Source organism: Hyla sarda, chromosome 5 (genome assembly GCF_029499605.1).
Source record: "Hyla sarda isolate aHylSar1 chromosome 5, aHylSar1.hap1, whole genome shotgun sequence".
NCBI classification, from domain to species: Eukaryota; Metazoa; Chordata; class Amphibia; order Anura; family Hylidae; genus Hyla; species Hyla sarda.
The window spans coordinates 114133720-114161326 of NC_079193.1; positions in this window are offsets into that span (position 1 = coordinate 114133720).

Consider the following 27607-nt stretch of genomic DNA (forward strand, 5'->3'; position numbering starts at 1 on the left):
TTTCTGTCTAACTGCTCTATGATGACTCACGTCCCGGGAGCTGTGCAGTTTTCCCATCATGCACAGCTCCCGGGATGTGACATCATCATTGAGCAGTTAGACAGAAAACTTCAGAAACTAATAACTATTGGAAGGATTAAGATTTTTTAATAGAAGTAATTTACAAATCTGTTTAACTTTCCGGAGCTAGTTGATATATATAAAAAAAAGGTTTTGCCTGGAATACCCCTTTAACCCCTTAAGGACGCAGGACGTAAATGTACGTCCTGGTGAGGTGGTACTTAACGCACCAGGACGTACATTTACGTCCTAAGCATAACCGCGGGCATCGGAGCGATGCCCGTGTCATGCGCGGCTGATCCCGGCTGCTGATCGCAGCCAGGGACCCGCCGGCAATGGCCGACGCCCGCGATCTCGCGGGCGTCCGCCATTAACCCCTCAGGTGCCGGGATCAATACAGATCCCGGCATCTGCGGGAGTTCGCGATTTAAATGAACGATCGGATCGCCCGCAGCGCTGCTGCGGGGATCCGATCATTCATAACGCCGAACGGAGGTCCCCTCTCCTTCCTCCGTGCGGCTCCCGGCGTCTCCTGCTCTGGTCTGTGATCGAGCAAACCAGAGCAGGAGATGACCGATAATACTGATCTGTTCTATGTCCTATACATAGAACAGATCAGTATTAGCAATCATGGTATTGCTATGAATAGTCTCCTATGGGGACTATTCAAGTGTAAAAAAAAATGTAAAAAAATGTAAAAGTAAAAATCCCCTCCCCCAATAAAAAAGTAAAACGTCCGTTTTTTCCTATTTTACCCCCAAAAAGCGTAAAAAACATTTTTTATAGACATATTTGGTATCGCCGCGTGCGTAAATGTCCGAACTATTAAAATAAAATGTTAATGATCCCGTACGGTGAACGGCGTGAACGAAAAAAAAAAAAAAAAAGTCCAAAATTCCTACTTTTTTAATACATTTTATTTAAAAAAAATTATAAAAAGTGTATTAAAAGTTTTTTATATGCAAATGTGGTATCAAAAAAAAGTACAGATCATGGCGCAAAAAATTAGCCCCCATACCACCACTTATACGGAAAAATAAAAAAGTTAGAGGTCATCAAAATAAAGGGATTATAAACGTACTAATTTGGTTAAAAAGTTTGTGATTTTTTTTAAGCGCAACAATAATATAAAAGTATATAATAATGGGTATAATTTTAATCGTATTGACCCTAAGAATAAAGAACACACGTCATTTTTACCATAAATTGTACGGCGTGAAAACAAAACCTTCCAAAATTAGCAAAATTGCGTTTTTCGTTTTAATTTCCCCACAAAAATAGTGTTTTTTGGTTGCGCCATACATTTTATGATATAATGAGTGATGTCATTACAAAGGACAACTGGTCACGCAAAAAATAAGCCCTCATACTAGTCTGTGGATGAAAATATAAAAGAGTTATGATTTTTAGAAGGTGAGGAGGAAAAAACGAAAACGTAAAAATTAAATTGTCCTTAAGGCCAAAATGGGCTGAGTCCTTAAGGGGTTAAGACCATGGTGCAAAAAATTAGCCCCATTCGTCAAAGTATACGCGAAGTAAAAAAATGTATATGGGTCAGAAGAGAACAATTTTAAACATACTAATTGTCATAAAAAATGCATAATATTTTAAAAGTTGTGAAATAAAACAATTCTTCAAACAATTTTTTTTTCCACTGTAGATTTAGTGTTAAAATGAGTGATGTCACTACAAAGTACAGTTAATGGCGCAAAAAAGAAGCCCTTATATGGGTTTGTATGTGGAAAATTGAAAGTGCTAATGCTTTTAGAAGTCGAAGAAGAAAAAACAAACGTGAAGAAAAAAAAAACATGTCTTAAGGTGTTAAAGTCTACTTTGGAGGCTTTTTGTGTTCAATGGGGCCCTTGGATAGACTTTCCCTACACAACTTCTGTGTGTATATCCTAATCTTTCATTTCCTGGGACATTGCTACAGCCTCTGATTTCTTATTTGTTCTTCTTTCCTCCTTTTATTGTATTTTATTCTCTTTTCTCATTTTTGATGTCCCATTATTTGCCACTGTTGGTGATTTGGGGCTCTTAGAGCACAATCCAGACTTGTACTGCTCTATCATTTCCTACTTTTATCTAAGACTACCATTATATTCGAGCATCCTATACTGTCAGGCCTTAATTAGTCCAATGTTCTGTTATAGTCTGTTGCCTTCTGTTTGCTCTATCTGCTCTCTGGATATATTCCGATATGTGTAATTTAATTTCTTTATGCACCAATTGTTTGCCTTGCTCCTTTTTATTAACCAATTTGTATAAAAATAGCTTTTGACAAAACTGTTACAAAAAAAATTGATAAAAACATCTAAACACATCTAAACCTCTAAAATTTATTTCTAAATATATCTTTAATTAAAGAATTTCTGTTCTATACATATTCAGTGTTTAAATTGTTCATAATTTACTTTCATCTATAACTAGACTGTTGGTCTATATTTCAGCATATATGTTAAGATGGCATCATGCTTTCGTTAAATCTTTGCATAATCATCATTTTCTGGAGGGGCTTGGTACCTATTGATTTACTACAAAAGCTGAAAGTGTGCTATTCCTAATTATAGAAGTTAGTCAGCTGCTGAGGTTGTTAATTAAACACGGCTAAGTAAGGAAAATTAGGAAAATGCCTGGCACATACAAGAAATCTCTAATTGAAACTAATGACAAAATCACTGGAAGTTATCCCCTGACAATAGCAGTGTTGCCTATGCAGGTTTAAAATGAACATGCCCCTCTGTCCAGTTGCCATGGACACCTACGTAGATTTGTTATCAGGACTAGCAAATGGAGCAGGGGAGACATGTCAGGGTCGTGAATACCTTGCAACCATTCATTGTTCAAAGAACACAAACTAAAAATATCAAGCATGACTACCCTATACTACAAGATGTACAACAAGAGTTGACAGCTGTTTGTGTAACCATTTTTTTTCATGATTGCTAGTAAATTATTCCTACTCACTAGTAACCTGAGATCCTTAGTATTTTGTATGTCAGACCTTGAACATAAAGGCATGCAAACAAATGCAGTAGAAACCTGTGGGGCAGTCTATGGATAATTACAAAAATAAAAGATATAAGAAGATAGTGATAACTAGAGATGATTGAACTTTTGAAAAGTTTGATTTGGCCAATTCGCCAAATTTTTCAAAAAAAAAGTTTGGTTCGGGTTGAATATTTTTTGCGTCGAATCACTATTAAAAATGGCTATTTCTGGCCTACTGAGAGCCTCTATAGGGGTGTAGAGAACTTTGCCTTATCCTAACACACATAGGGAGTGTGCTGTGTTAGTGAAATAATAGTGTTATTCAATAGCAATTAGTTACTTTCACATATCCAATATGTAAGTTAAAGATAGGATAAGTCCATCACAGGTAAATGGTGTTATCGTACACCAAAGGTACTAGCTTAGTAAATTATATCTGGACTGCATGCGGCCAGCACGTAACAATAGATAAGTATGTATTCACATAGAATTACTCACAACTGATGGGGATGACCCTTATTTTTCTAATGATTAATCAATGTATTAATATTAAAATGCCATTGCTGCTGGAAAAATATCTGTTCCCTTACCCTTTAACCCAGATACATCAGAATGCTAAATGCAAAACATTTCATCTTATCGCTTTGCCTGTAACTAAGACTAGAGCCTTGAGATGGAGACTTTGGATACAAGACGTCTAAACATTGGACTTTGTGGAAAGATGCTGAAATCTTAAGCTAAGAGGACTTGCAAGATAATGATTTATGCTACGCCACGCTCAAAGGACCAATCAGCATACAGAACGATGCATAATTTTACCTTTCACCCCCCCCCCCCCCCTTTTTTCACCGTTTGTAAAAACCAAATTTACTTCCTGTAATAAACAGAACTCCCTGGGGTACTGAGGAGAGAACCCATACCAACCTGGCCTGGTGTGAATTTTCTTACGTTGGAAATTAGTACAGCGGTAGTCACTCACAGATTAAGGCCGCACATTAATCCATCCCTAACACAACCACTGTGTTCAGGTCTTCTTGCAGATTTCTTGCTTTCTTTGCATGATTTGCTTTTTCATTCATGGTATACAATGGTATACATCCCAGACAGGTAAGATGACAAATACCTCAGCTCCAGCCTGCCGCGCTACATTGTGGGGAACAACCCCTTAATCATGCGCACAGGTGTGGAGTTAGTGTGTGGTTAAATATGCTGGTCAGTATAACAAACTTAAAGGGGTACTCCACTGGAAAAGATTTTTTTTTTTTTTTTTAATCAACTGGTGCCAGAAAGTTAAACAGATTTGTAAATTACTTCTATAAAAAAATCTTAATCCTTCCAGTACTTATCAGCAGCTGTTATCATCCACAAGAAGTTCTTTTTTGACACTTGTGTCCATTTTAGGAACTGTCCTGAGTAGGAGCAAATCCCCATAGAAAACCTCTCCTGCTCTGGAGCGTTCCTAATATGGACAGAGGTGTCAGCAGAGAGCACTGTGGTCAGGCAGTGGATCATAACAACAGCTGATAAGTACTGGAAGGATTAAGATTTTTTTTTATAGAAGTAATTTACAAATCTGTTTAACTTTCTGGCACCAGTTGATTTAAAAAAAAATGTTTTCCAGTGGAGTACCCCTTTAACTCTTTCTGCGTTGTTCCTTTCAATGCACTGCATATATAACACCAAACATTTCTTATTACCACAGCTACTAAAATGCCTTATAACTGCACGGGGTACTCCGGTGAAAACCTTTTTTCTTTTAAATCAACTGGTGGCATAAAGTTAAACATATTTGTAAATTACTTCTATTAAAAAATCTTAATCCTTCCAGTACTTATTAGCTGCTGAATGCTACAGAGGAAATCCCTTTCTTTTTGGAACACTGATGACATCACGAGCACAGTGCTCTCTGCTGACATCTCTGTCCATTTTAGCAACCATGCATAGCAGATGTATGCTAAGGGCAGCATGGTGGCTCATTGGTTAGCACTGCTGCCTTGCAGTGCTGGGGACTTGGGTTCAAATCCCACTAAGGACAACAATAAATAAAGCGTTATTATTATTATGATAACGTCAGCAGAGAGAACTGTGCTCGTGATGTCATCAGAGAGGATTCCAAAAAGAAAAGAATTTCCTCTGTAGTATTCAGCAGCTAATAAGTACAGGAAGGATTAAAATTTTTTAATAGAAGTAATTTACAAATATGTTTAACTTTCTACCACCAGTTGATTTAAAAGAAAAAAGTTTTTCACCGGAGTACCCCTTTAAGTCCTTTTGTTCGATCGTTCCTAATTCTGTTATCCATTATGCTTCACGCCTCCGTAATGCTTTTTTACTTTCTTCCTTATGTTTTCTTTTTTCTACTTCTTCGACTACTTGCCATCTGAGATCTGCTACTGTGTGTCCAAATTTTTTGCAATGACGTGCTACACTTGTTACTACATACTGCGTTTCTTTTATTCCTTCTTGTTCCAAATGTGAATACCTTCTTATGATGGATTTGTATTCACCCAACCTTCTTTTAATTTGTCTGGAAGTTTGGCCCACATAGGCTTTGCCGCAAGGGCATTTTAGGAGGTAAATCCCACTGAAAGTTAGACAGGAATAAAAACCTTTGTTTTTTATTTTTATACCTTTTGTAGGGTGGTAAATACAATCACTTCTTATGATACTGTGGCATAGGAAGCACAATAAACTCGTATATATTCTGTTCTTTTTAGTAGCAAAAATTTTTTTTTAGCTTTTACATCACCAATTGTTCTACCTTTTTTTAAAAGCAAACAAAGGGGTGTATGTGAATAGTTTACATTTTCCAGTATTTTTTTATCGCACATAATGTCCTGTGTACATATCGTATTTATCGGGGTATACCACGCACCGGCCTATAACACGCACCCTCATTTTACCAAGGATATTTGGGTAAAAAAAGTTTTTTACCCAAATATCCATGGTAAAATGAGGGTGCGTGTGTGCGCGTGTATACCCCGATGTCATGCGCCGCGCCGTTCAGCGCATAGCAACGACGCCGGGGACGCACGCCGGAGGCCTGCAGCAGCGCGGACCCGACTCAGGTAATTATGCCACCGGGGATGGGGGGAGGCAACGGGGCAGCGACGCCGGCAATGGGTGCCGCTGCCCCTTCTCTCCCCCTGGCTGTCGGCGCCGCTTCTCTCCCCCTGGCTATCGGCGCCGGCAATGGGGCGCCGGCACCGATAGTCAGGGGGACAGAACGGGCAGCGGCGCGGATAGCCAGGGGGTGAGAAGGGCCGACAGCAGCGCTCTAGACCCCAGGAAAGGCAGGGGGAGAGAAGCGGGCAGCGACGGCCTCTCTCTCCCTGCCTTTCCTGGGGGTGTATCGGCGTATAACACGCACACAGACTTTAGGCTAAAAATTTTAGCCTACAAAGTGCGTGTTATACGCCGATAAATACGGTAATTCTTTCTGTTTCAAGTGATTTTTCTGATCTCTGTCTGTACTTTTCTCCTGCTGTTTTTTTCAATTTCCTCCGCTATTTTTTTCAACCTTTGTCTCGTTTCTCTACAAATTTTTCTATCAGCTTCTTTTTATTTTTTTATATTCTTTATCAGTACTAGATATTCTTCTCGCTCTTACGAATTGACTCTTAAGGAGTCCTTTAAAAGTGGTGGGAGCATGATAGGATGCATGGTGTAACATACTATTTCTATCCGTAAGTTTATTGTATAAGGTGGTGATTATATCTGTACCTTTTTTATGTATTTCCACGTCTAAAAAATGTATGACCTCTGCATTATATGTTAAAGTAAATTTGATGGTCTCGTGGCATTGTGGATTAAATTTTTCCACAAATGTCAATAGGGATTTTTCATATTTTTCCCATAGCATGAAGACTTCATCCACGTAGCGAAGCCACGTGGATGACGTCTCCAGGCCACATGTACCAAAAACATGAACATCTTCTTAATTTCGCCAGAAAGGCATTAGCCAAACTAAGGGCTATTGACGAGCCCATAGAAACGCCTCCTATTTGTTTTTGGTACATGTGGCCTGGAGACGTCATCCACATGGCCTGGAGACATCATCCAGAGCATGTGTGGACGTCAAGTGCTCTGCTGGCGCACTATAATGCTCAGAACAGTAGGAGTCACATTTGGCTTTTGGAAAGCAAATTTTGCTGAAATGATTTTTGGGGGGCATGTCGCATTTAGGAAGCCCCTATGGTGCCAGAACAGCAAAAAAAAAAAAAAAAAAAACACATGGCATACTATTTTTGAAACTACACCCCTCAAGGAACATAACAAGGGATACAGTGAGCCTTAACACCTCACAGGTGTTTGACGACTTGTTAAATTTGGATGTGTAAATGAAAAAAAATATGTTCATTAAAATGCTTGTTTTTCCCCAAATTTTACAGTGAGTATTTACACCCCACTGGCATTTGACAGATCTTTGGAACAGTGGGCTGTGCAAATGAAAAATTACATTTTTCATTTTCACAGACCACTGTTCCAAAAATCTGTCAGACACATATTACATGAGGAGTGTAGTTTCCAAAATAGGGTCACATGTGGGGGCGGGGGTCCATTGTCCAGGCACTATGGGGGTTTTGTAAACACACGTGGCCTACAATTCCAAACAAATTTTCTCTTAAAAAGACCAATGGTGCTCCTTCTCTTCTGAGCATTGTAGTGCGCCAGGAGAGCACTTTACATCCACATATGGAAACCGAAAGTTAACCCCCCCACCCCAAATCTGCTATTGGTCGTCACTTCTTGATGACCAATAGCAGGGATAGGAGGGGTGGAACCCCTGCCACCTCACTCCTATCCCTTCGGGGGGGTCGTGGGTGTCTTGGACAAACCCGATCCCCCTTATTTTCCAGGTCACCGGGTCAGAAAATCGCTGATGTGAATGACCCCCCCCCCCCCAGCAGTCACCCCGGTCCGGAAATTCCCATGGGCGTACAGGTACATCTAGGGTCCTAAAGTACCCATACGCCCTGGGTCCTTAACTGGCTAAAGGACTCCCTAAGAGTCAATTCGTAAGAGCGAGAAAAATATCTAGTACTGATGAAGAATATAATAAAAAGAAAAAGAAAAAAAGAGAAAAAAGAAAAGTACAGAGATCAGAAAAAACAGGTAAAACAGAAAGAATTATGTACACAGGACATTATGATAAACGTTCCAAAATAATACAAAATGCAATACTAAATATGGTAAACTATTCAAAGATCCCCCTTTGTTTGCTTTTAAAAAAGGTAAAGCAATTGGTGAGAGATTGATTAAGTGTGATGTAAGTATTTTTAGCAACTAAAAAGAACGGAACATATATGTGTTTATCCTGCTCCCAATGCCACAGTATCATAAGAAGTGATTGTATTTACCACCCTACAAAAAGGTATGAAAATAAGAAAACAAAGATTTTAGTCCTGTCTAACTTCCAATGTGATTTACCTCCTAAAATGCCCTTGCGGCAAAGCCTATGTGGGCCAAACTTCCAGACAAATTAACATAAGGCTGGGGGAACACAAATCCATGATAAGAAGGTATTCACGTTTGGAACAAGAAGGATTAAAAGAAACACAATATGGAGAAACAAGTGTAGCACGTCATTTCAAACAACTTGGACACACACAGTAGCAGATATCAGATGGCAAGAAGTAGAAAAAAGAAGAAAATAAAAAAGAATTACTGAGGCGTGAGGCATCTTGGATAATGGAATTGGGAACTATCGAAACAAAAGGACTTAATGAAGTTTTAAGTTATAAGGCATTTTTATAGTAGCTGTGGTTATAAGAAGTGTTTGGTGTTATATATGCAGCGCATTGAAAGGAACAGCGCAAAAAGAGTTAAGTATGTTATACTGACCAGCATTTTTAACCACGCACTAACTCCACACATGTGCGCATGATTAAGGGGATTGTTCCCTGCAATGTAGCGCGGCAGGCTGGAACTGAGGTATTTGTCATCTTACCTGTCTGGGATGTATACCATCGTACCCATCTACAGATATTGGCCCTCATTTACTAACAGGATCCCGACACTTTTTGTTGGGTTTTGCACCAGAATTCTGTCTGCGCCAGAATTTGCGCCAGAATCTGGCGCACAACCCGACAAAATCAAAATCACTCAGAGTGAAAAAAGAACTACAAAAGGGGCGTTTTTCCCGACAAAAGGGGCGTTTTCCCGACAAAAATAGAAAAAAAAACCTCCGAGTGGGAAGGAAACTCACAGGAAAACCTGTGAGTTTTGCTTCACAGAAACCCATCAGCTCAGAGCTGTCCGGAAATTACTCAAAACGGAGTGAATCCTGCTACCCCCAGCATGGAACAGGGTCTGTTCCATGTTGGGGTAGTAGTACAGGGGCTGAGGGATTGATCGCACTGTGTCTCACTTCTGAGACCCGATCCGATCAAAACTTATTAAGCAGGGGAGCGGGCGGCATGTTCCGATCCCCTGCAATGTACTGTAAACTTTCGTTTTTAAATTCCTCATCAGAAGCCCTGAATGGCCGGGACCGAGGAGCCAATCAGGGCTCCTGGCAGAGGTTTAATATAGAAGCGCTTCGGTGGGCAAAGATGTATAGAATCGCTGGGGGGGGGGTTATATCAGGCCCCTCCAGCATTTCTATATATCTTTCCCCCTGCTGCGCTATATCAAACTTAGTGCCCGCTGCGCTTGAATAAATGTACTGCCCCCCCAGTGCTATTTTATATCTATACTGACCCCTGCTGCGCATATACTGACCCCCACTGCGCATATTTAGATATATACTGCCCCCCCCCCCCCAAGCTGCGCATATTAATCTTCATGTTCTCCCTCCCCTTGCTGCCAATGAATGAAAACTCTTTTAGCGGAGGGCTGCTGCCCGCTCTCGCTGCTAAGAGTTTGTCATTCACAGCGGGCAGCAGCTGCATATCATGCTGTGGGGGTCAGACATATGGATATATGTCTGACCCTCACATCATACATATACAAATGCCGGCTCACCGCTATGAATGACAAGTAAGCTATTAGGAACAGCAGCACGAGCCTCTGCTCCCTGCACTGCTTTACTTGTCATTCATAGCGGTGAGCCAGCACCTGTATATATAGATGCTGTGAGGGTCAGACATATATCCATATGTCTGACCCCCACAGCATGATATGCAGCTGCTGCCCACTATGAATGACAAACTGTTCGCAGCGAGAGCGGGCAGCAGCCCTCCGCTCCCCCGCTAATAGAGTTTTCATTCATTGGCAGCCAGGGGAGGGAGAACATGAAGATTAATATGCGCAACTTGGGGGGGGGCAGTATATATATAAATATGCGCAGCAGGGGTCAGTATATGCGCAGCGGGGGTCAGTATAGATATATAATAGCGCTGGGGGGGCAGTACATTTATTCAAGCGCAGCGGGCACTAAGTTTGATATAGCGCAGCAGGGGGAAAGATATAAAGAAACGCTGGATAGGCCAGATATATACCCCCCCAGCGATTCTATACATCTTTGCCCACCACAGAGCTTCTATATTAAAACTCTGCCAGGAGCCCTGATTAGCTCCTCGGTCCCGGCCATTCAGGGCTTCTGGTGGACTGGTGGGGAATTAAAAAATGAAAGTTTACAGTACATTGCAGGGGATCAGAACATGCCGCCTGCTACCCTGCTTAATAACATCCGGTGCGATCAATCCCTCAGCCCCTGTACTACTATCCCCAACATGGAACAGACCCTGTTCCATGATGTGGGGTAGTAGTACAAGCACTAATGTAAATGCAGTCCAGGTTTAATTTGCAAAAATAATAGTGTTATTCAGTATGACATGCAGGTTACAGGCATTGCTATTAGCTATTAGAGTCACTGCTGCAGAGCGTCCATGTGGAAGCAGGGAGACCATATGGTGTCAACATTGAAGAGAATAAAGGGATTTTTTAATGTAATTTTTATTTTATTTAATTTTAATTTATTTTAATTTTTTGAGTACCCTCCTGGTGAGCATCGAGCTGGCGGTCCTCCGCCAGGCAAGATACCCCGTTTGCCAGCCCCTGCCTCTCAGTGCTCCTCTGACTATGAAAGTGTGAAGGTTTCATTTAATCAGTTATGGTTCATTGTTATTGCTCCAAGCGGTTTCATTGGATTCTTGTGATAATTTCACAGGTAATATGATGTTGACGACCATAGGGCCTCAGTCTTGAAAACAGTACATCAATTTCTTTAAATTTAAGATGTATATTAGATTTCCAAGTTTAATGTCCCAGTGTTTACTTTGAACTAATACTAATACAAAACCCAATCTAACATGCAGTCACATGGCGGCACAATGACAAAGCCTAGAGGTGGCAGCAGCATGAGGAGACCATAATCTGTCAGAATGATAGCCCGGAATTGGTGGCAGCACGAGGAGACCATATAGTGGCAGAACGACCCAGTCTGGAGGTGGCAACAGCCTGACAAAACCATAGGGCCTTATAATAGAAAAGATTAAAGATATTTTTGAAAATTTAAATAGAAGATTTATGGTAGCTAGTGCAGTAAACATTTTTTAGTTAATGTCCCAGGCCCAGCAGCATCAGTAAACCATATAGTGGCTGAATGGCACAGCCTGGAGCTGGCGGAAGCATGAGTAGACAATAGGGCTTCACAATTCCTAAGATTAAAAGATGAATTTTAAAATTTAAATAGAACATTTTTCATAGCTATTGCTACCATAACATATTTTTAGGTAATGTACAAGGCCCTGCTGCATCAGTAAACCATATAGTGGCTGAACGGCACAGCTTGGATGAGGCTTAGGAATGTTTGGAACTGGGGAGCAGCGCCTTAAATGTGTTTGGCACTATCTATATTTGTGAAGTGTGGCACCATGGTCAATCTACTCTGAAGCATCAGGCATTAGTGGGTGGAATTCCTTGCTGACCCATGCCTGATTCATTTTCGCAAAGGTCAGTCTCACCACATTTTTGTGGACAGACGAGTTCTCCTTGGGCCCTCGCCGCAATAAACACCCGATGTGCTAGTTGCGGGAACAAATCAAGTTTGGCTGCCCAGAAGTCCAGCGGATATTCAAGGTGTGTTGGCATGGTCATGTCAAGGTATGCTACCATCTGCTGGTTCAGCTCCTGCTCCAGGTCTACCTGCTGCTGATGAGTTGCTTCGCTATGTGGGTGAAGAAAGCTACTCATCATCTACTGTAGACTCAGACTGCTGTTGATGAAGCTGGTACTGCTCCTGCCACCCCACCCCACCCCTCCCCAGCAGCCATGGCAGTGGAAGGTGAGCGCAGAGGGCCCCCCCGAGTCAGACCTGCGAGAGGATGGATGTTGGTGCCAAACTGACTGTGTAGGATGTCTCTGTAGTAGGTCAGTTTGTCCTCCCTCTCAGTGGGTGTAAAAAAAAGGCCCCCATTTTGTGGTGGTAGCTAGGGTCCAATAAGGTGGAGAGACAGAAGTCATCCCGCTGCCGAATGGTGACAATTCGGTGGTCACTACGCAAGCAAGTGAGCATGCATCGTGCCATTTGTGCAAGTGACTCGGAGGGACTCCCTGCCTCCATCTCCACTGCATACTTCTGCATGTGTCTAGGTCCTCTATCTCGTCTTCCTCACAACCTTCTAGCTCCTCTGGCTGCTTCATGCTCCTCCTCTCCTGACAGATGACTAGAAAAACCGCCCATTTGGCGAAACCTAAACTGTGTTCCACTGTGCCCTTCCCCCTCCTCCTCCTCCAGTTCAGCCCATGTGGCCCTGAGATGTAGGCGCCACGTCTCCATTGCCCTGACCAGCCATCATTTCCAACACGTCTTGTAGGAAATGAAGCAGTGGAATTACATTGTTCATACCGCAATCCTGGTGACTTACTAATAATGTGGCTTCCTCAAAGAGCATAAGCAAACGGCAGGTGTCACGTATGAGCTGCCACTGGTTCACATTGAAGTTACACAGTGGAGCACTCCTATCTGCTTGGATCATCAAGAAATAGGTGTTGGCTTTTCTCTGTTCATACATTATCCAACATATGGAGGGTGGAATTCCAATGTGTGGCAACGTCACAAATCAGAGTATGTTGGGGGATACGGTTCTGATGCTGCAGCTCAAGGAGGGTGTGCTTTGCGGTGTACGAGAGGCTGAACTGCACACAAAGCTTCCTTCCCATTGTTAGGATGCCTTGCAAATGGGGGGGAACACTTCAGGAACCGCTTGACAACCAGATTGAACACGTGTGCGATGCAGGGTGCATGGCTCAGCCTTCCCTGTCGCAGCGCAGACAAGATGCTCCTCCCATTGTCAGTCACCATGGTTCTCATTTCCAGTTATTGTGGAGTAAGCAATAAGAAATAAGTAAGTAATAATAAGTAATTATAAAAAAATAATAATATTACTTTATGAATGACTTTTAGAAGTTCCTCCCCTTTGTGACTCCGTTCGCCAAGGCAAACCACATGAAGAACAGCGTGATACTGCTGTGCCCTGCTGAAGGGGCACTGAGACTTGTCTGGGCAGTGGAGGCTGAGGACACGGTGGAGGATAAGGAGGCGGAGTCGTACACTGTCACAGGACCAACGGCCTGAGAGCGTGGAGGAGGAAGCGGCGTGACCTGTCCAAGTTGGTGTTGTGACTGTGCAGGAACCACATTCACCCAGTGAGCCATAAAGGACATGTATTGTCCCTAACCATAGTTACCGATCCAGACGTCAGTGCTGCCGTGCACTCTGGTACACACCGGCAGGCTAAAGGACTGGCCCACCTTCTCTTCCACAAAATTGGGCTGGTACTGCCTTCTTCGCAAAGAAATGACGGCTTGGCACTCTCCACCTCGGCTTGGCATGAGCCATCAATTCTCTGAAAGATGCAGAGTCCACCACTTGAAAAGGGAGGGACTGCAGCACCAGCAACTTGGACAGGAGCACATTCAGCTTCTGGGCTGTTGGATGAGTGGGTGCATATTGTTGTCTCTTGGACATGGCTTCGCTGATGGATTGTTGGCAGAATGACTGACTAAAAGTAGGAGGAGCAGGAGCATCAGGAGCGACAGAGGGAGGGTATGACACACAGCTCCCTTTGGCTGAGGTGGTGGAGCTTTGGCTGGCTGAAAGTGGGAGCGGCAATCCACTGGGTGATGCAGCAGGCTGGATCACTACATCGGAGCCACGGTTCTCCCAGGCTGCTTTATGAGGGCGCAGCATATGTTGACGCAGGGCCGTGGTGTCAACATTGGAAGCCTGGCCATGCTTCACCTTCTGCCGACACATCCTGCATGTGGCTATGTTAACCTCCTCCGGATGCTTGATGCGAAACTGCCACACCACCTAGTAGCTGATTTTCCCACCAACAGTCCGCAGTAATTGACTGCTACTGCCGCAATCTCCAGGAACCCCTGTTCCACTACCTCCCAGGGAGGTAGGCTGCCGCGGGCATGTTTGGCTCCAGAATTTCCACTTCTGCCGCCATGCTGACTGCCATCCATGCTACCACCTTGCTGGCTCAGCTGCTGCCTCACGGGCAACCTGCAACTCTCTTCTCCTAATGATGATGAAGCCCCTTCTGCACCAGGCTCCCAATTGTGATCGGCTTCATCATCATCATCAACAAGTGTCTGCACATAACTGATGTCCTCCTCAGATTCCTCAACAGTGTCTGCTTCAGGACCCTTAAAGCTGGCAACACCGCCTCCCACGTCACTCTCCTCATCACCACTTGTCAGCCTAGTGGAGGAAGCGGTGGATACCTGGGCAGTAGCTGCTGACTGTCCTCTCTTAGATCATCTTCACTGAATAGTGGAGCTGAACCCACAGCATAAGATACTTCTTTAGGGGAAGGAACAGCATAGGACAGAGGCAATGGGATGCCAACTGAGGGTTGTGTCTGAGGAACCCACTGACTGTTGCCTGGGGGTATCAGATGTCACTTGTGATGAAGTGGATGACCGGGTTAACCAATTGATGACGGCAGATGGGTTGCTGGTTGAGACATGACCACTAGCCGATACCAGGATCTCAGGCCTCTTGCTGTGACTCCTGCTGCCACTCGCCCCTAGTCTGCTATGACCTCTGCCTGCGCCTGATTAATTTAGGCCTCTGCAACCTCTGCGACTCTAAGCATGTCCTGGCATTTTTCTGCCTGACATGCTTAGTGCGTATATGAGGGGAGTACAATACACTTCACTACGCTTAAAACACTATTTTTCTAGAACAGCAGAAGGTGAGTACTTTTGCCTGGACTTTCACAGTATGTTGGCCCTTGACAGGTTAAAAGGTACAAAATAGTACACTACTTAGATGTAGTTATGTGGTATGCACTTATAAGGGCAAAAAAAATGCGCTACAGTATGCTTTAAAAAAAACATATTAGAGTAAAACACCAGCCTGTGATTACTTTTATCTGGACTTTCACAGCATGTAGGCCCTTGGCATATTAACAGGTACAAAATTGTACACTACTTAGATGTACGTATGTTGTATACACTTATGAAGGCAGAAAAATGCGCTACAGTACGCTTTAAAGAAACATATTGGAGTAAAACTCCAGCCGATGATTACTTTTGCCTGGACTGTCACAGTAAGTAGGCCCTTGACAGATTAACAGGTACAAAATTGTACATTTCTTAGAAGTAGGTATGTGGTATGCACTTATGAGGGCAGAAAAATGCGCTACTGTACGCTTAAAAATTTATAGGCCCTTGACAGATTAACAGGTACAAAATTGTACATTACTTAGAAGTAGGTATGTGGTATGCACTTATGAGGGCAGAAAAATGCGCTACTGTACGCTTAAAATTTTATAGGCGCTTGACAGATTAACAGGTACAAAATTGTGCACTACTTAGATGTACGTATGTGGTATGCACTTATGAGGGTTGAAAAATGTGCTACAGTACACTTAAAAAAAATGTATTGGAGTAAAACACCAGCCGGTGATTACTTTTGCCTCGACTTTCACAGCATGTAGGCCCTTGGCATATTAACAGGTACAAAATTGTACACTACTTTGATGTACGTATGTTGTATGCACTTATGAGGGCAGAAAAATGCGCTACAGTACACTTTAAAGAAACGTATTGGAGTAAAACTCCAGCCGATGATTACTTTTGCCTGGACTGTCACAGTAAGTAGGCCCTTGACAGATTAACAGGTACAAAATTGTACATTACGTAGAAGTAGGTATGTGGTATGCACTTATGAGGGCAGAAAAATGCGCTACTGTACGCTTAAAAATATTTATTGGAGTAAAACACCAGCAATACACAGTCGCTGTGTACTAAGCCCAAAACTGCACTCTCTCAAAAGACGATTAGGAAAGGACTGTTGGGTATTATAACGTCTACAGACTAGTATAACCAGCAGACCATTTGTTGTGGAAAAAAAGACACAGAATTGCGCTGAAAGATTATTCCTCCATCCTCTTATGGTTCATCAAGATGAGCCAGCTTGTTGAAATGTATGAGGCAACACACAGCTCTCTGCCCCTCTCTGTAATACAATGCTGTAGAAAGTGACTGGGAGGTTAATGGCTGCAGTAAAAAATCTTTTCTGTGCAAAAATGCACTGCTCTCTATCCACCAGAACACTGATGTGACTAGGAGGTGAAACGCTGCTGGAAAAAGCTTTTCTGTGTGACACACACACACAGGACATCCTTCCTAGCTCTCTGCAGTGAAAGGATGAAGTGACGATCCGGAATATGGCTGCCGATTATATAGGGCTGTGACATCACAGGGGTGACTGGCTGCTGATAGGCTGCATCCTGCATGTTATTCAGGGTCATCCCGCCTACCCAGAGTTCCCCATGTCCTCAGATGGGGATCCGCCATTTTAGATGCCCTGGAGCCTGGACCGCACTAAGTGGAGTTTAATGAAGCGATTCAAATTTTTCATGAAATTCGTAACAAATTCGGATTCATCAGCATCGATTAGCTCATTTCTAATTGGTATTATCTCTGGGATAAACTCAGGAATCGTCCTTCGCCACAGCCAAAAGTAAACGTTTTCACCTCAATAACCAGGTCCACACCAACTTCTCTTCATGCAACTGACTCTCAGTTAGGTTTATTCACACAGGTTGCAGGACAAAAACATAAAACAAAATAAAACCTAGACTGTCTAGCCACTAGCTACACAGTGCAGACCCTTTCTGCCAACTGGTAGGCTAATCCCTGCCAGTTAATACATGCAACCTGCAATCTTATAAAACAAAATTCACACTTGAACATAAAGTTTCATTCACACACAGCCACCTGCTGTGTGTCCTCAGAGCCACAGCTCTCACAAAATAACAGTCACACACTTGATCACTGGTAAATCCTTGTTTGTACGCCACAGCTACCTGTTGTGTGCCTGTTGGCAAAGGGATACAATGTCTCCCCCTTGCATCAATCTGCAATCTAGAGGAGAGCCCAGACTACACTGTCTGACTTCCTTATAACACACTTCCCCTCTCTGCTGGGCTTTATTAATCAGGCCCCAGGTGGAGGCTTTTCCCAGATCAGGTAGAGAAATACAACCTTTCCCGGCCTGACTGTCACAATATTTATAAATATCTCATTGTGGAAAAGTGTCTGATGACCGCACTATATACGGTTATAGTCCGGTTTGGTTGTGAGCTTAGAGTAGTAATTCTGTTTATATATTAATCATTTTATTACTTTGATTGCCCACCTTTGAAACCAATTAAACTTCACTATTTGTTTATTGTGATGCTCAACATTTCACAATATTCTGTGTGAATTCATGGAATGTAGATCTAGGTTTTCCTCATGTGCATCCATACCCTTTTTATGGCTCTCATGATCTAATTTGCCTTCGCAGCATCTGACTTTGCAGCATCTGGTTGTTACAGTTAAGGTTACTGTAACTTAAACTACTAAGTCCTTTTCCATGTCAGTCTTCCCCAGTGTTTTCCCATTTAATACATATTTCCAGGCTGGATTTTTTCTCCCCATGTCTATAATCTTACATTTATCAGTGTTGATCTGTGCCAATTCTCAGCCCAAGCCTCCAACCTATCCAGATCCATTTGTACAAGTGAATTGTCTTCTATTGTGTTATCTGCTTTACACTGTTTAGTATCATCTGCAAAAATAAAATAAAAATTGTTCAAAAAATAAAAACACCATTGTGATATTACAATTTGTCTCCATTCACTTCACTTCACTAATGGAATTGAGCTGCAATATCACACAACCTGTGGATAGGTGTGGTGCTGTTTTTCTACTCCTGGAGAACCCCCTCTATGTTTACATAGGGTAATGTCCACAAGAAAAATCTCTGTTCAGACATTACCCTGACAGCAGAGCGCCAGCAGAACATGCTAGCACTAGGACCGCTAGGAAATGCATTTCTGTGTGGAGTCCGCAGAATGAATAGACATGTTTTTTTTTTGCGGGCACCGATGCTTTGAATTTTGTACAGTACAGCAGAATCCCATCTAAAGCTACTGGTGCAGAATCTCCTAGTGGAATTCTAATGCAGAATTCGGCATGTGAACATAGCCTTAAATAGAATAAGGCACATAACACATAACTGACCGCTGTGGTTGTAAGAGTGACCCAATTAGGCTTCAAAGCGTACCCTTCAGATCCAAAAAAAACAACATTTTTTTAATACATCACTCGGTACCTAATCCTTACCATGTACATCAAATTTTTATGTGTCTAGCATCTTTATTAATTTTTTTTATTACACTTTTAATTTAGCTCACTAGTCTGAATTACTCTCAAAGGGTGGGGGCATGGCCTCACTGTGCAGGTCTCCCCCCCTGCTTCAGTATGCTGTCTGCTCACATCTCCCCTAGCATTAGCAAAACTACAGGGTGGGCCATTTATATGGATAAACCTTAATAAAATGGGAATGGTTGGTGATATTAACTTCCTGTTTGTGGCACATTAGTATATGTGAGGGTGGAAACTTTTCAAGATGGGTGGTTTCCATGGCAGCCATTTTGAAGTCGGACATTTTGAATACAACTTTTGTTTTTTCAATAGGAAGAGGGTCATGTGACACATCAAACTTATTGGAAATTCACAAGAAAAACAAATATGTGTTTGGTTTTAATGTAACTTTATTATTTCATGAATTATTTACAAGTTTCTGACCACTTATAAAATGTGTTCAATGTGCTTCGCATTGTGTTGGATTGTCAATGCAACCCTCTTCTCCCACTCTTCGCACACTGATTGCAACACCGCAGGAGAAATGCTAGCACAGGCTTCCAGTATCTGTAGTTTCAGGTGCTGCACATCTCATATCTTCACAGCATAGACAATTGCCTTCAGCTGACCCCAAAGATAAAAGTCTAAGGGGGTCAGATCGGGAGACCTTGGGGGCCATTCAACTGACCCAAGACGATCAATCCACTTTCCAGGAAACTGTTCATCTAGGAATGCTCGGACCTGACACCCATAATGTGGTGGTGCACTATCTTGCTGGGAAAACTCAGGGAATGTGCCAGCTTCAGTGCATAAAGAGGGAAACACATCATCATGTAGGATATGCGAAATTGCTACATTTTGATGTGTTTCCCTCTTTATGCACTGAAGCTGGCACGTTCCCTGAGTTTTTCCAGCAAGATGGTGCACCATTACATTATGAGTGTCAGGTCTGAGCATTCCTAGATGAACAGTTTCCTGGAAAGTGGATTGGTCATTGTGGGCCAGTTGAATGGCCCCCAAGGTCTCCCGATCTGACCCCTTAGACTTTTATCTTTGGGGTCATCTGAAGGCAATTGTCTATGCTGTGAAGATACGAGATGTGCAGCACCTGAAACTACGGATACTGGAAGCCTGTGTTAGCATTTCTCTTGCAGTGTTGCGATCAGTGTGTGAAGAGTGGGAGAAGAGGGTTGCATTGACAATCCAACACAATGGGCCGCACATTGAACACATTATATAAGTGGTCAGAAACTTGTAAATAACTCATGAAAGAATAAAGTTACGTTAAAACCAAGCACATCATTGTTTTTCTTGTGAAATGCCCAATAAGTTTGATGTGTCACATGACCCTCTTCCTATTGAAAAAGCTAAAGTTGGATTCAAAATGGCCAACTTCAAAATGGCCACCATGGTCACCACCCATCTTGAAAAGTCCCCCCCCCCCCCCTCACATATACTAATGTGCCACAAACAGGAAGTTAATATCACCAACCATTCCCATTTTATTAAGGTGTATCCAAATAAATGGCCCACCCTGGACAACTCCCAGCTTGTCCCCACTGACAGCAACGGGACACAAGCTGACAGCTTTCAATCAAGAAAGCGTATCCATGACGAAGGTGATGATGCATGGACACAGCAGGACTAGTATGTGTCCAAGCAGGCAGGGGGGGCAGTTGTTTGACTGGCTTTTTCAGTATGAAATACAGAAAATGTTCTAATGAAAGCAATTGCAAAACCTATTGGATTTGCATGCTTTACAACATATCAAAAGTTTTTGTATCTGACAGTGCCCATTTAACTCCTTGGGGACGGAGGGGATACCTATACGCCCTCAGCCCACTCCCCTTCTATAACCCGGGGCCCCGCGTCATAGCGCGTCGGGCCCGTCTTCTAACAATGTGCCACGCGCTATTAACCCTTTAGACAAAGTTGAACGCTGCGTCTAAAGTGAAAGTAAAGCACTGCAGGTTAGCTCAGGGGGCTGTACGGGATTGCCGCGATGAAATTGCGGCATCTTGAACAGCTGTAAAGACAGCAGGAGGTTCCCTACCTTCCTCCATGCTGTCCTCCATGCTGTCCGATCGCCGAATGACTGCTCAGTGCCTGAGATCAATGGTTTCCTATGAGAAACAATTGATCAATGTAAAAGATCAGTGTGTGCAGTATTATAGCACCATATGAAAGCTATAACATTGCAAAAAAAAAAAAGTGGAAAAAAAAAGTGAATAAAGATCATTTAACCCCTTCCCTAATAAAAGTTTGAATCACCCCCCTTTTCCCAATAAAAAAAAATGTGTAAATAAAAATAAACATATGTGGTATCGCTGCATCCGGAAATGTCCGAATTATAAAAAATATCATTAATTAAACTGCTCGGTGAATGGCGTACGCGCGAAAAAATTCCAAAGTCCAAAATAGCATGTTGTCACTTTTTATATCATGTAAAAATGAATAAAAAGTGATCAAAAAGTCCGATCAATACATAAATGTTACCGCTAAAAACTTCAGATCACGGCACAAAAAATGAGTCCTCATACTGCCCCATTCGCAGAAAAATAAAAAGTTATAGGGGTCAGAACATAACCATTTTAAACGTATACATTTTCCTGCATGTATTTATGATTTTTTCCAAAAGTATGACAAAATCAAACCTATATAAGCAGGGTATCATTTTAATCATATGGACCTACAGAATAAAGAAAAAAATTTTACCGAAAAATGTACTGCTTAGAAACAGAAGCCCCCAAAGTTACAAAATGGCATTTTTTCTTCAATTTTGTCGCACAATTATTTTTTTTTTCTGTTTCGCCGTGGATTTTTGGGTAAAATGACTGATGTCATTACAAAGTAGAATTGGTGGCGCAAGAAATAAGCCATCAAATGGATTTTTAGCTGTAAAATTGAAAGGGTTATGATTTTGAAAAGGTAAGGAGGAAAAAACGAAAGTGCAAAAACTGGAAAACCCTCCGTCCCCAAGGGATGAAGTGACTTTATGCAAACAGAGTTGTCCCGTAACATAATCAGAGTATCCAACGGGGATATGAGAGTTACACAAATTGTGTAACTTCCCCACTTTTGGTTGCATTCGGCTTTCCCAACCATCTCTGACTGCTGCAAAAAGGCCTTGAGGAGCAGAGAAAGCCAGAAGAAGCAAACTGGGACAACCCCTTTAAGTGCTTTGGAAAAATCAAGATATATGACATTCAACAATTCCCCACAGTCCTGCTTACCGTGTTTCTCCGAAAATAAGACCGGGTCTTATATTAATTTTAGTCACAAAAAACACACTAGGGCTTATTTTCAGGGTAGGGCTTATTTATTTACGGTATGGGGGGCTGCAGGAGTGTGGAGGATGGGGGGCTGCAGGAGTGTGAAGGATGGGGGGCTGCAGGAGTGTGAAGGATGGGGGGCTGCAGGAGTGTGGAGGATGGGAGGCTGCAGGAGTGTGGAGGATTGGGGGCTGCAGGAGTGTGGAGGATGGGGGGGCTGCAGGAGTGTGAAGGATGGGGGGCTGCAGGAGTGTGGAGGATGGGGGGCTGCAGGAGTGTGAAGGATGGGGGGCTGCAGGAGTGTTGAGGATAGGGGGCATCCTCCACACTCCTGCAGCCCCCCATACTCCTTCAGCTTCCCATCCTCCCCTTCCCCTGTCGTCCTCCACACTCCTACCATACCCTACAGCAGTGTTTCCCAACCAATGTCATCCAGCTGTTGCAAAACTACAACTCCCAGCATGCCCGGACAGCCTTTGGCTGTCCGGGCATGCTGGGAGTTGTAGTTTTGCAACAGCTGGAGGCACACTGGTTGGGAAACACTGCCCTACAATGCCCCCCACCCCTCTGCCATAATAAACTTGGGTACCGGTACTCATTTCACTTTCTTACCATACGGTACCCTGCGGCGAGATCTTCTCCTGTAGCTTACCGTAGCAGCCGGGGGTAGGGACACGTCCGTGACGCCGGCCGTGCATACGCGCCGACGTTTTAGAACATCAGCGTCCCTGCCCCGGCTGAATTACGGTAAGCCGCGGGACCAGCCAAAGGAGGCGGGGGGGTGGCCGAGGGGGGCTATGGGGTCTGCGGGCATTACGCGGGTGGTCGGGGGGATGTGGAATCTGCGGGCATTACCGCACTGTGGTGGCCGAGCGTGGTGTCGGGTCTGCGGGCATTACTGTGGCGGCCGGGGGGGTCTATGGAGTCTGAGGGCATTACTGTGGGGTCTGCGGGCATTACTGGCGGCCGTGGTCCGGATCTGGACCGCGGTCCGCCAGAATATTACCCCAGGACTAGGTCTTATTTTTGGGGTAGGGCTTATATTGCAGCCCTACCCCATAATCCTGCTAGGGCTTACTTTCGGGTAGGGTTTATTTTCGGGGAAACACGGTACCTCCTCACCTTTTAAGTTATTGCTTTTGGAAGGCAAGGAAGTAAAAAACATTACTGCTAAAAATGACTGCATATAAAACATTACTGCTAAACTGACTGAATCCATGGTAAAATACTGAAAAACGCACTTTTTTTGGGGGGGGGGGTTCAGTAATGTGTTTATTAAAAAAAAGTGTGCAGTCTCTATAGAAATTCAAAAGTGCATGCTTAGAGTAATATGAGATAAAATTAAAAAAAATGCACTCTGCCAAAAACGCTGATTAAAAAGCACTGAATTCTAAATTGCAGGAAAAACGTTTAATGTATGACAATACTTCCAGTTATTCTTTTTTATGAGAAAATAATTAGTTAAAAAAAATGTTAATGCGTTGATGAGGTTTTTTGCTTTTTAAAATTTTTTTATTTCAATCTTAACCCCTAGAGGACATGCAACATACAAGTACGTTGCTGTGCCCTGATACTTAGCACACAGCAATGTATATGTACGTCACGTGTCGCCTGACATGGTGATCGGAACAGGACGGCTGCTGTTATCAGCAGTTGGGACCTCATGGGTAATGTCGGATATCAGCGATGCCGATAAAAACTACAGATCAGTGATGGTGGACATCAGCAATCCTGATAAAATATGCAGATCACGACGCAAAAAATTTGCCCTCATATACAGAGAAATAACAAAGTTATAGGGATCAGAGTAGGGCATGTAAACATGGGTATTATTTTAATTGTATTGACCCAGAGAATAAAGAGAACCTGTCAGTTATACCATGAAGTGTACAGCATAAAAACGAAACCCTCCAAAATGTGAAAAATTGGGTTTTTCTTATCAATTTCCCCACACAAATTACAAATGCTCGCTCATAAAACAATTCCTTATATGGGTCTGTGGATGAAAAAATAAAAAAGTTATACCTTTTGTGTCCTTAAGGCAAAAATGGGCTGTGTCCTCAAGGGGTTAAAATGTATTATCTACATTATCAGCTCTAAAAAAATATGCTCCTTGCATTTGCCATCATGTTTAGACCCCTGTAGTTGGTAAAAATAAATTGTTCCTTTACCGGTAGCAATGGTTAACAGCTAAAAGAAAAAAAAGAAAACTAAAATATTCAGAACATCTTTGCTGTAAAATGACTGGTTCTTATTCTAGAGAAATAGAGAATGCTTTGATATATTGTACATGGAAATACCGCCATCTGGTGGCAGAAACCTGCATTCACTGCTCGGTGCTGAATAAACAGGCACAACAGCAGTATAATATAGATGGACGTGGCTTGAGACAAAGAAACCCAACTTCAGGGTACATTCAGACTGACCAGATTTGTTGCAGGAATCTCTTAATCTTAAGTGCATATTTGATGCACAGGATTTGATGTGCGGGATTTCATGCTGTGTTCAGTCATTTAGTTTACATTTAAATCTGTAGCTTTAAAGGGGTACTCCGCACCCCTAGACATCTTATCCCCTATCCAAAGGATAGGCGATAAGATGTCAGATCGCCGGGGTCCCGCTGCTGGGGACCCCCAGGATCTCGGCTGCTGCACCCACCTGTATGGCTTACACCTCACACCGGCAACTCTGGAGGCTTCGGATCCCGACCACAATGCGGACGAGCGTGACGTCACGACTCCGCCCCATGTGACGTCACGCCCCGCCCCCTCAATGCAAGTCAACATATCCTCAACATATCCCCACACCTCTTGTTTGAATAGTTATTGTGTAATTTTATGTCTGATACTTGTCTTTGTTTGTACCCCATAATTGTAAGCGCTGCGGAATCTGTAGGCGCTATATAAATAAATAAAATTAAAATAAAATGATGAGAGTTGTAGTTTTGCAACATCTGGAGGTCCACAGGTTGGAGACCACTGCACTAGCCCATTAGTTCCCTATTCCATTAAAGAAGGGAGGGCTCAATATTCGCGAATATGCGCATATATTCTCACATATGCGCATACATTTGCACATATGCGCAAAAAAAAGGTGAATATAACAAATATGCAAATTTCGCGAATATATGACTAATATTCGTCCATATATTTGCAAAATATCGCGAATTCGAATATGGCCTATGCCGCTCATCACTAGTCACGAGCTCCCGGCGCCATCTCCAGCATTCGGAACAGTTTGTTCCAAACGCTGAGCAGCGGAGTACCCCTTAAAGGGGTAAAGAGATACTATGTTACTATTTCGGAAGATCCACACAGATGCAGATCTGCTGCATATTTTCTCCATCACATTTTGCTGCCAATTGACTTCAATAGGTAGCAAAATCTGCTGGAGCAAATCTGCAGCAGATCTGAAGTAGAAAATGTGCACGTGTGAACGTAGCCTTCAGGGTATTCACACATACAGTATCCTACGCATATTTGATGCACGATCACACCCTATCGGTCCAGCTAAGACGCTATAGAGAGTGTGATGGTGCAAGGGTTAAAGCCGCCAGACCTCTGGGTATCCACTACAAGTCCCAGCAAATCACCAAATTAACCCTTAGATAAACGTGTTTTACCAGAGCCTCCTTCAGAAAGGTGAGCTCATATATTTAGAGATCAAAGACCAGAGCTGATTAATTAAAAATGTAATCTGATAAAAGGTATCACAGTGCTGACTATATAAAAATATAGAAACAAATGACATACAGGTACAAAAATATATAAACTCTCAATCTGTGTGCAATAAGCTCACCCAGATTCATGACTTATTTTTCACTAATTCTCTTAATCTGCTGGCTCTCACAGAAACATGGATACAACCTTATGACACTGCTTCTCTCGCTGCTTTATCTTATGGTGACCTTCACTTTTCCCATACCCCCAGATCTGACACCAGGCATGGTGCAGGAGTTGGGGTGCTTCTAGCCCCACAATGCACTTTTCACGTCATCCCCCCATTACCCTCACTCACATTTCCCTCTTTTGAGGTCCACACCCTCAGGCTCTTCCGCCCATTGTCTCTCAGAGTGGCGGTCATCTATCATCCTCCTGGTTCTCCCCAAATGTTCCTGGATCATTTTGCCACCTGGCTCCCTCACTTTCTTTCCTCAAAAACACCTACACTCATCATGGGTGATTTTAATATCCCCATTGATACCCCAATCTCCTCTTCTGTCTCTAACCTCCTCCTTTGCCCTTTCACAGCTTACTGACTCTCCCACACACAAGGATGGGAATACACTGGACTTGATCTTCTCTAGACTTTGCTCTGTCTCTAAATTCACTAATTCTCCTTTTGAGCTCTCTGACCACAACCTTCTCTCTTTCTCTATCAGTAACTCCTATCCTCTTCCAGACACTTCAACCTTGTACACTTACAGAAACCTGCGTGCCATAAACACTAGTCAATTTATAGACATTCTACAATCTTCACTATCACCAATCTCTTCTCTCTCCTGCCCTAATCTAGCAGCCAAACATTACCATTAGAGATGAGGGAACTTTTCAAAAATTTGATTCGGCCGATTCGCCGAATTTTCCGAAAAAGTTAGTTTTGTTTCGAATTTATTTGCGGCGAATCGCTATTAAAAAAAAGGCTATTTCTAGCCTACATACAGCCTCTATAGGGGTATAGAACACTTTGCTGTGTTCTAAAACGCTTATGGAGTGCGCTGGGTTAGTGAAATAATACTGTTATTCAGAATAACATGCAGATTACCGGCCTCGCTTTTAGAATCACTGCCGCACAGCAGCACAATTACAGAGCCTGGTGGTGGCATCAGTGTCAGGAGACCATATAGTGACTGAATGACACAGTGTGGAGGTGTTGGCAGCATGAGGACACCATATAGTGGCTGAATGGCGCAGCGTGGAGGTGTTGGCAGCATGAGGAAACCATATAGTGGCTGAATGACACAGCGTGGAGGTGTTGGCAGCATGAGGACACCATATAGTGGCTGAATGACACAGCTTGGATGAAGCTGAAGCATGAGAACACCATATAGTGGCTGAATGACACAGCGTGGAGGTGTTGGCAGCATGAGGAGACCATATTGTGGCTGAATGACACAGCGTGGAGGTGTTGGCAGCATGAGGACACCATATAGTGGCTTAACCCCTTAAGGACTCAGCCCATTTTGGCCTTAAGGACTCAGACAATTTAATTTTTACGTTTTCATTTTTTCCTCCTCGCCTTCTAAAAATCATAACTCTTTTATATTTTCATCCACAGACTAGTATGAGGGCTTGTTTTTTGCGCGAACAGTTGTCCTTTGTAATGACATCACTCATTATATCATAAAATGTATGGCGCAACCAAAAAACACTATTTTTGTGGGGAAAATAAAACGAAAAACGCAATTTTGCTAATTTTGGAAGGTTTTGTTTTCACGCCGTACAATTTCTGGTAAAAATGACATGTGTTCTTTATTCTGAGGGTCAATACGATTAAAATGATACCCATTATTACGTACTTTTATATTATTGTTGCGCTTAAAAAAAATCACAAACTTTTTAACCAAATTAGTACGTTTATAATCCCTTTATTTTGATGACCTATAACTTTTTTATTTTTCCGTATAAGCGGCAGTATGGGGGCTCATTTTTTGCGCCATGATCTGTACTTTTTTTTGATACCACATT